We start from the raw sequence: 13286 nt of genomic DNA, 5'->3' as shown, positions 1-13286 counted from the left end.
CTAGTATTCAGACTTTCTTTGAGGTTCTCAGTGGCAATCAAGAAGAACAGAAGGGTGAGACTGTTGGAGCAAGGATGTCATCCCCATCCTCCTAATGTTCTCCTCCTCCGTAAAACACCTCCCTTCCCTGGGGCCTAACATCTCTGCACTCTGACATGAGCAATGCCCAGGGAGTCCACATCACACATCGTAAATCGAGTCTAATCAAGATCGGTTGAACTGGATTTGGAGATTTCTGTTCACATACATTGTCAAAGTAGGTCCGGATCTGTTGGGTGAGGTCTTTGAAGGAAGAACCAATGTCCTTCTCTTTCAGCTCCTTCAGGACTTTGGCCAGTGCTTTCATGCTCTCGCCAATCACTTCAGAACTGGAAGTGTCATTTAAGGCCTTGATCAGTATGTCCAGAAGAAACTTCTTGTGCTTTTTCACCTGTACAAATATATTACATTAAAGAACACTTATCGCTGATCACACTCATAATAAAAGTTTTCTTTAGCAGTTATGAAGCTGTTGGAATTTCATCAACCCTCTCACCCCAGAGACCTATAGCTATATTTCAGACCAGGTGCTAGCTACAATGAGCCAAACTTGGTGCCATAATACACCTGTGTAATCCTATTATTAGATTTCTTGTTACTTAGATTCCGAGGCCAAAAGGGACCATTGTGATTATCCGGTCCGACCTCCTGCATAACATAGAACTTCTCCGAAATAGTCTCTGAACTAGAGTATCTCTTTTAGAAAAACATCCAATCTTGATTTTAAAATTGCTAGTGACCAAAAATCCACCACAACCTTTGGTAAATTGTTCCAATGGTTAATTAAAATTACCATTAAAAATGTCTTATTCCCAGTCTGAATTAATCTAGCTTCCTTTTTCCCCATTGAATCTTGTTATACCATTGTTTGCTAATGTGAAGAACCCATTATCAAAATTTATTCCCCATGTGAGTAGTTATAGACTGCCCTCAAGTCACTCCTTAACCTTCTCTTCGTAAAGCTAAATAGATTGAGCTCCTTGAGTCTATCACTAAAGGTATATTTTCCAATCCTTTGATAATTCTTGTGACTCTTCTCTGAATCCTCTCTAATTTATCAGCATCCTTCTTGAATTGTGGACACCTGATCTGGACACAGTATTCCAGCAGCGCTCACATGAGTGCCATATTCAGAGGGAAAATAACTTCTTTACTTTTCTTCAAGATTCCTCTGTTTATGCCTTCAATGATCATTTCAGCCCATTTGGCCACAACTTCGCATTGGGAGCTTACGTTCAACCGATTATCTGCCATGACTCAAGTGTTTTTTTCAGCGTCATTGCTTCCTGGTATAAAGTTTCCCATCCTGTAAGTATGGCCTGCATTTTTTGTTCCTAGATGTATACATTTACATATGGTCATATTAAAGTGCACATTGTTTGCTTATGCCCAGTTTACCAAAGGATCCAGCTTGCTCTGTATTGACTGCAAAGAGGTTACTAGGGTATGGGAGAGAGCAGAATTTGGCCTAGTGCACTGTGTGCAGCCTCTGTAAACTCAGAACAATTATTTCCCTTGGTTTCTCTACTTATGTTGCATCCTATTCAGTAATCTCTCATACCTTCTGAGGCGCCCCATCGACTATATTTCCCAGGCCTCTTACAGCCATCTGACGGACAATGCTGTTTCTATCCTGTGACCTTTGTTCCAAGATGCGTAAGACAATCTTAAGCAACTTCTTCTCCCTGAGCATGGGATCACTCATTAGCTGAAATAAAATCAACATGTCCATTAGACCCAATATGATCATTAAGATTGGGAATAGAATTTGAGCAGACATGGAATACACGAAAAACAAGGAGTCCTCCTACAGCCACAATCTTGTAGATACAGACTGATATGGCTACCCCTCTGATACTTGGCACATAACAGGTAATTTTATCATTCCACACAAATGAGAAATGTCTTAAAAACATGGAGCTTTCCTTTTGGGCACTATAATAGGGATCCACTCACCTTTTGAGAGCCTCTTAGTGGCTAGGTCTGGAACCACAGTCCTTTCTCACCCCTGGTACACGCTGCTAGCCGACCTCAGTGAGTCTTCTGTGGTTCAGGCCTCTGGCTAAGTCCCAAAGGCCAAATAAACCCCTTCTGGGCTAGTCAAGAACAGTCCCATTGCTCTCACTAGGGTCTCCAGCCCCAACTCTGGATCCTTGAAATTCTGCCCTTTGTTCAACTCTCCGTAAGCATTGTCCCCTTCCTGGGGCTTATGCCACTGTAAGTGGTAGGGGAACCAGGGCCTGCCCATAACTCTGGCTTCCAAACCATGGACCCTGTAAACAGTAGCTAGGTACCGCTTGATTTCAGTTCATTGTTGCTTCTTCCTACCGGCCACTTTTAGCTTCACCCTCACCTCAAGGTTCAAGTTCTTAAGGACTCTCTTCCTGCAAACCCAACTTAAGCAAATGCTGCCAGAATCAAACTCTGGCAATCCCCTGAATTTCTGCAGCCAGAGAGCAGCACCCTTTCTTGCCCCTCCAGTTCCTGGCAGGAACTGACCTGCTAAGGCCCTGCAGCATCTTTTAGCTGAGCTTGATGGGCTCTGATTGGCTGCTTCATGAGGCCTCTATAGACAGCCCCAGATTTGTGGCTCTTTTCCTGGGGCAGGGGGCAGTAGGACCATGAGGCCTCTTGTAAGGAGCCTCAAAGCCCAGGAACAGCCCATCCCAGGCACAGATCGATTGTTTTTCTTAGAACCAGATGAGCCCCTAAGATAGTTACTTAGCGTAAGTGGGAAATATGATGCAGATGTTAGAGGAGGGCTGTAGAAAGGGAGGATGGTCCAGCAGTTATCACACTAGCCTAGGACTTGGGAGACCCAGCTTCAATTTCCTGCTCCCTCAAAGACTTCCTGGGTGACCTTGGGCAAATCACTTAGCCCTTCTGCATCAGCTCCCTGCCTGTAAAATAGGAATAAAAGTGCTTCCCTACCTCCCAGGAGTGTTGTGGGGACACATACATACATTAATGAGTTTTGAGGTACTCAGATACTACAGTCATGAGAACCTACGATAGTTGTGAATGTATTTGTATGTTGCTTGTTTTATAGTATTAGGACACTAGGTTCATTCCGAAGATCTGCTGAGCGAAACCAAAATCAGGAGCTGTTGGTTAGTATCAGCACTAGGACTTGGCAGAAGAGGTCCAGTACTTCAAACTCTGTCTGTATCTCTCTCATCCAGCGCCTGTGGTTGTGTAGCTAGTATAGGCAATGGCAGCAATACAAATATCAGAGAGAGAATGACTCCGAAAGGTAGAATGAAGCTCCTTGTCAGGTTTCCATATAAAGGGGGACCCAGTCTACTATCTAAAATGACAGTTACTCCTATGAACTGAACTGTACAACTCCCTAAAAGAAAGGCAAACAGACAATTGTCTAATGGTGAAACTGCTCTTCGGAGCCCTGTGTCTTACCTGGGCAAGGAAAGCTGTGCTGGTGACTCGGAAGTTTTCCATTGGGGAATTCACCCAGGGGAGGAGGCGCTGTATGATCTCAGGTGTTATTAGTCCAGATCTTAGCAGAACACTGGAAGGCAAAAGAAACCGCTTATGGGGTCGATTGCACACTTCAAAAACTCAGCTGCTCTGAGCAGACAGCTCTGATATCTATGGGTGAGAGATGTGTGTTTCCACCCAGGGCGCCCCCCACAAAGCTATAAACTGGAGGTTCCCTCTCAGCCTCTCTATTTGCTACTGATTCCCAAGGATAAAATGATGCCTCCAAGATCTCTTACCTCACCAGCAGACACACTCCCTCATGGTGAGTCTGGGGGTTTTCAAGCAGAATCCATGCTTTCTGCTTCCCAAGCAGTCTCACCAGTTTCTCATTCCCAACTTTGAAAAGCACAGATTCTAACGCTTGGACAGAAAACCTGGGGAAAGAGAGGCACAGAACTGCAGCAATCGGTAGGAAGGTGCAGCCTGAACAGAGTCAGGAAGCCCAGGTTACTTGTCAGGTCTGCTGTTCATTGACAGTTCATCCATTGGCAATATCCTGGATACCAGTGTCCCTGGAAGGACTTGATGCCAGGAGGTAAGTTTCTATCTCATACATCTCATATAACTAGTTTTGCTAGGGAGAAAATTTTGCAGTCATTTTTCACTTTCTGCAAGGAGTATGGGCACTAGCAGAGTACAAGGATATAGAAAAGATACATGATCAGGACCCAAAAACTGGGGGCATAGAGTGTGGTGATCACTAGTGGATATTTTGGGGTCGTATCTCCAGATATGATGTGACAGAGTGCTGAGGGTTTGCACTTGAGTCAGCACTCTGGTCACTATTAGTACTAATTCAGTTCCTTACAGAAAGCCTAATTGGACAGAGGTGTAGCTGATTACGAGGTCAGATTGGGGCTAGTGAGTCAAGGAACCAATCATTCCATTAACAGGGAAACTGTATAAAAGGACATGGGCAGGAGCCCTTTGAGGGGAACAGACAGAGAAAGAAACTTGGGTGACCAGATATCCCGATATTTGGGGCTTCATCTTATACAGGTGCCTATTACTCCCAACTCCCTGTCCTGATTTTTCACACTTTCTGTTTCTCTTTGGGTGACCAGACAGCAAGACAAAAAGCTGGGAGAGCCTGACAAAGTGAGCTCTCTGAGTGGAAACAGCTTACCCCCCATTTTGGAGAAGAGTTTAGAAAGTTGAGATACAAGATAAAAAGGTGCTATGTATTGGTAGGGGGATTAGATAGACTACACGTTGGTGTTTACAAGCAAGAAAGTCCCAATGTGGTCTGCGTTTGTAGAAGATGTGGGGTTGCAACACCCCTCTCTGTCACAGCAGGGGGCTCATCAGGGATTTCCCTGTTATCTATGCAAATGGAGAGCCTGCTGGAGAAGCCGGGGTAGAGGTTTGGCAGTCTGGGTGATGGAGGGAACACACTGAAATGAGTGGTGAAGCAGCAAAGAGAAGTATAGAACAGGGGTTCTCAACCTTTCTGTTTCTGAGCCGCCTCTCACCTCAACAAGCTATAAATACTCCATGGCCCAGTCCCAGCCCTCTGCACTGCCAGGCATCAGTTTGGGGCTCCTGGCTCTGGATTTTAACTCCACAGGGTGCAGCGGCTCAGGGCTTTAGTGCAGGTGCTGGGCTCAGAGCTTCAGCTTTCTGCCCTAAGCCCCAGCTAGTCTACTGCCAGCCCTGCTTGGCAGACCCCCTAAAACTGGCCCGGTTGAGAACTGCTGGTGTAGAAGACCCCACAGACCTTCCAACAATCCCACCAGGCAGAAAAAACAGCCTTTGCTTGCCTGGTAGGTTTAACAGCAAAAGAGCCTTCAGGAATTTATACGGGAGCAAGCCCAGGTCTGGCAACAACTCCCCCAAAGTCTGGCGAGTCCTGTGACAGGAAATGGAAACCAGGCACAGGAGATCAGACTCTGTAAAATGGGACCTGCGAACAACCCTGATCTGGTTTTGGTTACTCTTAAAGGAGCAGCAGTGAGACCTCATAGGGACAGAACAATGTGGGCCTTTCGACTGACACCCCATTTAACTGGGGAAGCACATATATGGCTCTTAGTGATTAGCGGGCAAGAGATTAAGACATGATTAAGGCAGCCATGCTGGACGAGGTGGGGCCTGTGCACAGAAAAGTACTGCCAGAAATGGAGAGTTGAAAGATGGATTGAGGGATTATGCCTCTGTGCATTTGGATAGAAATTGAAAGATTGCGCCACTCACTGGTAAGGCCAGGCACTCAAACTGGGTGGGGGGGGAGATCATAGACTGCATGATTCTGGAAGTTTCTTCAGAGTTTCCCTGAGCATACCTGAGTATAGGTTATCCCAGAGGTAGGATCAAAACTGAATATGTACATGGGGACAATACATTTTGCCCAATGGCAGAGGTGACTCTGGAAATCAAGGGGAAGTTTAGGCAGAAACATGTAGGGGTAGTGGATGGATTGCCCCACTGCCTTCTCCTGGGCATGGACTGGGATCCCTTTCTGACAGGGACACCAAGGCATGTGTGGAGGCCCAGGAGGGTGGAAGTAAAACCTGCAGGGCCAGGTAAAGAGGAAATATATGTAAAGGGGCTGGAGGAACCTAGACACAAAAGTACAAGCCACAGAGAAGGTGAGGATGGAGAAGTCCCCTGAGAGACAAGAGGGAGGAGAAAGAAACAAAAGTCAAGAGTAAAGGTGACTTAAGACCATCCATTAGGGTCAAACAGTCAGAGCCCTTACCACCAGGATCTCAGGAGCAGGCATCCCTAGAACACTTTGGAGAGACTCAGAGCAGTCTGTGTTCATGGAAGAGGCTGGGGCACAGCATACCACCCCGTCACATAGAGGTATCTAAAATGGGCCTGCGCATAGGCCAACAGCATGAGCAGAATATACACTTGTGTCTGCAGCACCAGAATTCACATAGCTAGGTACCCATCCATCGGAACAAATTCAAGTTTTGTGGACAAAACTTAGGCACCCATGCTTGAAAACCTGACTCACTGTGGCCACCGCATAAGATCAGCCTTACTGAGTCAGTCCAATGGTTCATCTAGTCCAGTATACTGTCTTCCAACAGTGGTCAATGCCAGCTTCTTCAGAAGAAATTAACAGAACAGGGCAATCATGAAGTGATCCAATCTCTGTTGTCCAGTCTCAGCTTCTGGTGGTCAGAGGCCTAAGGACACCCAGAGCGTGGGGTTGCATCCCTGACCATCTTGCCTAATAGCCGCTGATGGACCTGTCCTCCATGAACTTATCTAATTCTTTTTTTAAACCCAGTTATACTTTTGGCCTTCACACCATCCCTTGGCAATGAGTTCCACAGGTTGACCATGTGTTGTGTGAAGTTGTACTTCCTTATGTTTATTTTATACTCGCTGCCCATCCGTGAACAGAGTTTAGATCCTGGTTTCCTAGGAAAAGTCAGAGACATTATAAAACCAGGAAGTCTGTAATTTGAGCACCTTGTTGGCATGGAGTAAAGAAACACAACAATAATAGAAACTGTTGTGAGATTGGTGGGAAATGTACATTAATGGGCTACCAGATCTGAAGTCCACTGATGACTCAGGAATCTCTTAGTGTTAACTGGTGAGGGGCACAGAGTGGGTGCCGAGGGGTGTGGTATGTACATTCTAGTTCACTAAAAGATTGCCATATGAGTCTCAAATAAATGCTCATGTCACCAATATCATTGTGAAACACATCTACAGATGCAGTGTAAAGAGCCATGTCTATGCATTGAAAATTACATTCTTATGATCTGTCTAGGGACTAGTCATCAGGAAAGGTGAAAAAATGGTTTTCTTTCAGGCAAGAAATGTTTCTCCATCTGTTTGTTTACATGTAAATTAAGCATGTAGGGTTCACATTCAGTTCAGAAGGACTGTGAGAACTTCAAAGAAAGAAAAGTAACAGGAAGTAGGCAGGGGGTGGGGACCCAATTTTGGGGTACACCTCAAAGGTTTGCTCTAGTATATTTGGGCGACAAAGAAGACACCCTGGCATCTTTCACTTAGGAAGTAGATGGACAGCGAGACAGACAGCGGGGTCGCTATCAGGCTTGGTTGAGAACGTTGAGTGAGAAACATCTTTAGACAGGAGGTTAACCTGTTGGTTAAGTTTAGTCTCTAGGAGCATGTTATGATTTCATTATACATGTAACCATTTTTGGCTTGCATTCTTACTCACTATCACTGGAATCTCTGTTCTTTGATCATCTCTGCTCTTGTTTTGGCCTTCACACCATCCCTAAGTAATAAAGTATAGAGTCTAAAGTAGAAGTAATAAACTGGTGTGTACTGTTCCATTGGGAACAGCAGGCCTGGTAATTCTGTGAGTGTTCAGTGGATAAAGGTCTGGACACTATACGGAATGGTCAGAAGACTCGGGGGTTGGTGTGTGCCTATCATTAACCTGTACAAAGAGACTGGGGTCTGAGGAGGCCTGGATGGCAGTGCTTGTTTTGCCAGAGCCTGGTCATTTTAGGGAACTGACCCACAGCAGACACAGACAAGACTTCCTCACTCTAAGGGCAGGCGATGGTCAGGTGCCTCATAACCCTGGAAATTCCTGGGGAGTGTCACACAACTCTATTGGAATTCTCTTTGTTTCTCTGCCTTCCTTCTAATTACCAGCAAGGGTTGCCCTCAGTATGTTGTCGGTCTTTTCGGAATAGGCTCCGGCTTCTTATCACTGGCAAAGGCATCTTTTGTCCTAAGGTTCGGCTGACCTGCTGCAGGAGAACAGGAAACAGCTCTGGGAGCAGCTCCTGCACAGCTTCGCTTGACTGCAGTGATGACACCACCTCAAAGATGGCACATGTTGCCTGAAAGGAGAGCATGGTAAAAAATGAGATCTCCTCCCACCCTCTCTCCCCTTCTGATATCTGCTGTACTGAATTCTCACTTCTGCCAGTAACTTGAATGACTGCGAGCAACTCCCTTAACTCGTGGCTCAGTTTCCCACATCTATAAAAATGTGTATGACCTACCAAGGCATGTTGTGAGTCCTAAGGAATATTTGCAAAGCACTGTGAGAAATCTGGTTCAAAGACTTTCTAATTGCCAGATATTATGAAGTAAATCAGCCACGTACTCTAAACCTGCCGTATTTGTTCCACAGACAGCAGAGCTGGCCTCAGGGAAACAGTACATCAGAGGAGAAGTGCCCACACAGCAATATTCTACCACACTTCTAGCTTTCCAGCAGCAGGATTGTCACAGGGCAGAGGAAAGCCTGAAAGGCGTGTCTGTCATCTAACTTACTGAGAGAGGTTCAGCAGCTGCCAAATGCCTGTCAGTTTCAGTCTCTGAGGTGACGCTTCCTTCTTGGCTTGTTGAAGTCTTTATTTTTTCTATTAGGACCTGTAGGACTTGAGTGGCAAGCAAGGGGTCTCCCCCCAGAGATCTCCACAGCTCAGTGGTGTCACTGCAATTTAATAGAAGTTACATGTGACCCCTGGACTCTTTTGTGGCTCAGATTGAATGCGTCCTATTTAAGTAAAGACCAAATGTTCTCCTTGCCTATGATGAGAAAGTTAGGAGTACTGTCCTCCTTTAACGCCACCCGTGTTTAAATATTGAGTTTCCAGTTACAGAACTAGGTTAAGTGACCTAGTCTTACTGCAGCCTAACCATTAATACTAGACTTCAGAACGACAGGACACAGAGCGCCAACCTCAGTTCCTGTTTTCCCACTTCCCAGTAAATATGGACTCATGAGCATGTGGCTCCCAAAGATCCAGGGTTTGGAAGGCAAGTTGATGAAAGAAAAGCCACATTCCTACTAACTGGACATACAATTATGAGAACGAATATTCATGGCCATCCTAGGTTCCCTTCACAAATGGTGTCCCTACACTCTGTTTGCCAGAAGCTGGGACTGGGCAACAGGGGATGGGTCACTTGACAGTTACCTGCTCTGTTCATTCCCTCTGGGGCATGTGGCACTGGCCACTGTCGGAAGACAGGATACTGGGCTAGATGGACCTTTGGACTGACCCACTATGGCCGTTCTTATGGTCTTAGATTCCAACACTGATAACTGATAACTCAGTTAGGGATCTTTAAATGAAATGATGGATCTGCTTCCAGTCCAGTTTTAAGTCCCAAGGACGGCAACTCTATTCTAGCAGCCACACCCTCACCGATACCAAGCGGCGGTCTGATGACAATATTGGCCCTATTCTTTGTAATCAGCCAGGGATTGGACTTGAAGCTGTCATGCTACCAGGAAACCAACAGCCACTACTAATTTCCAAAGTGAGGTCAATTCAGGTGTCAGGCCGGTTCCAGGCACCAGCCCAGCAAGCAGCTGCTTGGGGCAGCAAAAGCCCTGGAGCCAGCCCTGCTAGAGAAGTAGATGTTTCCAACAATACACTCCAGTTATACCAGTAAAGTTAGGTCTTTAGGATGTCAAAGCAGTTATGAATTAATGGAAACAGAATGACACTTAATTTCTCTCCACACCCCACCTTAATATGCTCTTGGACCTTCCTGGAGAAAGACCCAGGCTATTAACCATCAGGAATTATCCCAAAATGTCTGCTGCTTAAATAAAGCCCTACATCTCCCAGTAAAGCGGTGGGATCCATGTTTTACCAAGATGAATGCAATAGGTAGCGGTATATACCTGTCCATCGGCAGGTTGCTGAGTAGGCTGGAGATCACTGCCTCTAGGTGATGGTGAGCTAGAATAGACACTGCCTCCAGCAGGAATTGCCTCAAGCTGCCCTCCTGGATAGTAGCCATGTGGCTATATATTATATCCAGAATAGCTGGCACCTGGAAGGAACAAAACCAGAAAGAAATGTCCCTTTTTCTTTCTCTCCATTCATTCTACAGAATCAAAACCTTTATTTAGACATTTGCTGCTTTTTTAGAAACTCCTCAAGAAACAAATGTTCAAATATGTCTGTGTAACTTTAACCCACAACAATTGCCCACACTTGGCTGTAAAAATTAACACTGACACACACACATACAGCGAAACCCCGCTATAACACGATGATCGGGGTCCAAAAAATTGGATCGTGCTAAATGCGGGGTCACAGTATAGCGGGGTCTACCATTTCAAGCTGGTCAGTTTCAAGCCGGTCGATTTCTCTTGGGCAGAAAACTGCTTTCATTTGTGAACTGCCCACAGCAGTAACTGAAAGGGTGGAGCTCCAACAGCAGGGGCTCTCAGCCATGCAGTGAGAGAGGGAAACACTTGGGGAGAGCAGGGGAGATGTGCAAGGGGCAGAGGAAGAGAGAGGAGCAGCCGGGGAGAGAGTGGCTCTTCTCACCAAAAGGGTAAGTGGGGGCAGGTGGGAAGAGGCAGTGGGGGAAGGCACATTCCATTTTTTGCTTTTTATTTGTCCTTCTGGGGCACTCCAGCCTCTCTCCCTTCACAAAGCCTCTCTCTCTCTTTGTTTTTTTTTCTCTTTTGCGCTTCCGCAGCACTCCAGCCGCTTTATTTATTTATTTAGTTTGTGCTTCCATGGCGCTCCAGCCACTTTTTTTTTTTTTTTGGCCTGGGGCGGCCGGAGCCACCTTACAATCGTGTTATACCCGAATTCGCGTTATTGCGGGGTGCATTATAGCAGGGTCAGGGGCGGCTCTAGCCATTTCGCCGCCCCAAGCACGGTGGCACGCAGCGGGGGGCGCTCTGCCAGTTGCCGGTCCCGTGGCTCCGGTGGACCTCCCGCAGGCGACTGGCAGAGCGCCCCCTGTGGTATGCCGCCCCAATCAAGTGCTTGGCGTGCTGGGGCCTGGAGCCGCCCCTAAGCGGGGTTTCCCTGTACATACCAGGTAATTTAATGTGGTGGTGCCCAGCTATGCATTAAATAAACCAGCTGACATGCACAAAAGAAGGCTTTGCTTGCCCAGATTTTGCAGGTGTGATTTAAGCAGCCAAATGCGACCATTTACCTCGAAGGATGCACAGTTCATAAACAACCACAAGCACAAAATATGCAAGTGCTTTAAACACAGTGTGCAAATGCCTGGGACTATGAACAGGTGACGACCTCTCATATTCATTCCTAGCCCTTCACATCTTCAAAACACTGTGCAAACGTGGCAGTTCTGCTTCGAGGGTTCCCTGTCCTGAGGCCTTTCACCAGCCTTGATAGACGATTTGTGGAGTGCTCCTTTCATCTAGCCCTAACACACTGGGCTCCAGAATAAGGCATATAAATAGTGGATCCCAAAGACACTATAGTTTTCTCCCTCCCTTCTTCTATTCTTAAAGGGTACGTCTACACACCAAAAAAATCCCACAGCAGTGAGTTTCAGAGCTCAGGTCAACCTGGGCCTGAGGGGCTTGCACTATGTGGCTAAAAGTGTAGCTGTTCCTGCTCGGGCTGCAGCCCAGGCTCTGAAACCTGGCAAGAGGGTGGGTCTCAGAGCCCAGGCTCCAGACTCACAGGGAATGACTACAGGGCTATTTTTCTCCAGGTAGTCCTTAGCCATAGGCCTCCTAAGAACTGGATGCCTGCAAGTGCCAGTCATTCTGTCTTCTTGTCTTTTCCCCAGAGTCTGTTTTTTCAAGCCTTTCTTGGCTGAATACTGTGGCAACAAGCCAGACAAATAAATAACCTACCATCTTCCTTTTCCCTTGGATTCTCTCTGTCTATTGCTATTGATTCTGCCATTGCCTAGTTTAGGGTGGGAACAGAGATGGAATCGACTCTATGTCCAAGGGGGAGAAACAGCAAGATTTTTGTTCATTACACATGAGGGCAAAGAACTAAAAGCCTAGAGTTTAGGCAGAAAACCTCTCCAGTTTCCTGTTTTACCTGGTCCAGCATGGCATCTCCACACTCCTTTAGGATGATCTTTATCCACAGTCCAGCTACCGTGGCACAGGTGGGGCTGGCAGACAGCATACCTTCCACTGTGGCCTCAATAAAGTCTGTGGCCTGTTCTGGGGAAAAGTACTCACTAACAACCTGGGAACAAAGCAAAAACAGGAGAGACTGCAATGATGTTTGGCTCCAGCACTTGTAAAAATGGAGGCCTAATCTCTCTATGGAAAAAGATCTATTCATCAGCAAATTGCATCCGACGAAGTGGGTATTCACTCACAAAAGCTCATGCTCCAATATGTCTGTTAGTCTATAAGGTGCCACAGGACACTCTGCTGCTTTTACAGATCCAGACTAACACGGCTACCCCTCTGATTAATTAACAATTTGTTAATTAGCCTCATGTCCAGCTAGCCATTTGGGATTAAAATTCTCTCCATAGTCTATATACTACATTTTTGTATTCTACACTAATGATATCAGGTTTGAGGCAAAGCCTCTGTTGCACAGTTAGCACAACATTGTACTGGAGATGCAGGAGGTAAGTTTCCAGTTTGTATTCTCTTAGATACACTGCATCTTTTTACAACATATACAATTAAGTCAAGAGAGGCATGCACACAAATATAGGCTAAGGCAAACCCACAAGGTGACAGAATGAAGACTGGATGGGTTCTCAGCTTGATGTTCCACTAACAGTTTTTTCTCATGGATGGCTGGATAGGTACATGTGTGTGCATCTGCGTGTGCATTTTCATGGGCGTGCAACATTCTGTGGAATCTGGATTTACATGGCATTCATAGAACACATTATGAAAAGCATCTTGCTGGTTACTAGCAATGAATGCCCCGCGCCCAACGCTTGCTCCAAGTACGGAAAGGCATCATGAAAGCGTAAATGTAAGATGAAGGGTGCCTGGTCACTAGAACATCCGCACAAGTTTTTTGAGTCAGTTACCCTGGCCATTTTGGAAGATGCCTGAAACAAAGCCTCAG

The sequence above is a fragment of the Mauremys reevesii genome, linkage group 25 (genome assembly GCF_016161935.1).
Source record: "Mauremys reevesii isolate NIE-2019 linkage group 25, ASM1616193v1, whole genome shotgun sequence".
In the NCBI taxonomy this organism is placed as follows: Eukaryota; Metazoa; Chordata; order Testudines; family Geoemydidae; genus Mauremys; species Mauremys reevesii.
The sequence above is the reverse complement of the archived record's forward strand: the minus strand, read 5'-3'. Positions refer to the sequence as shown.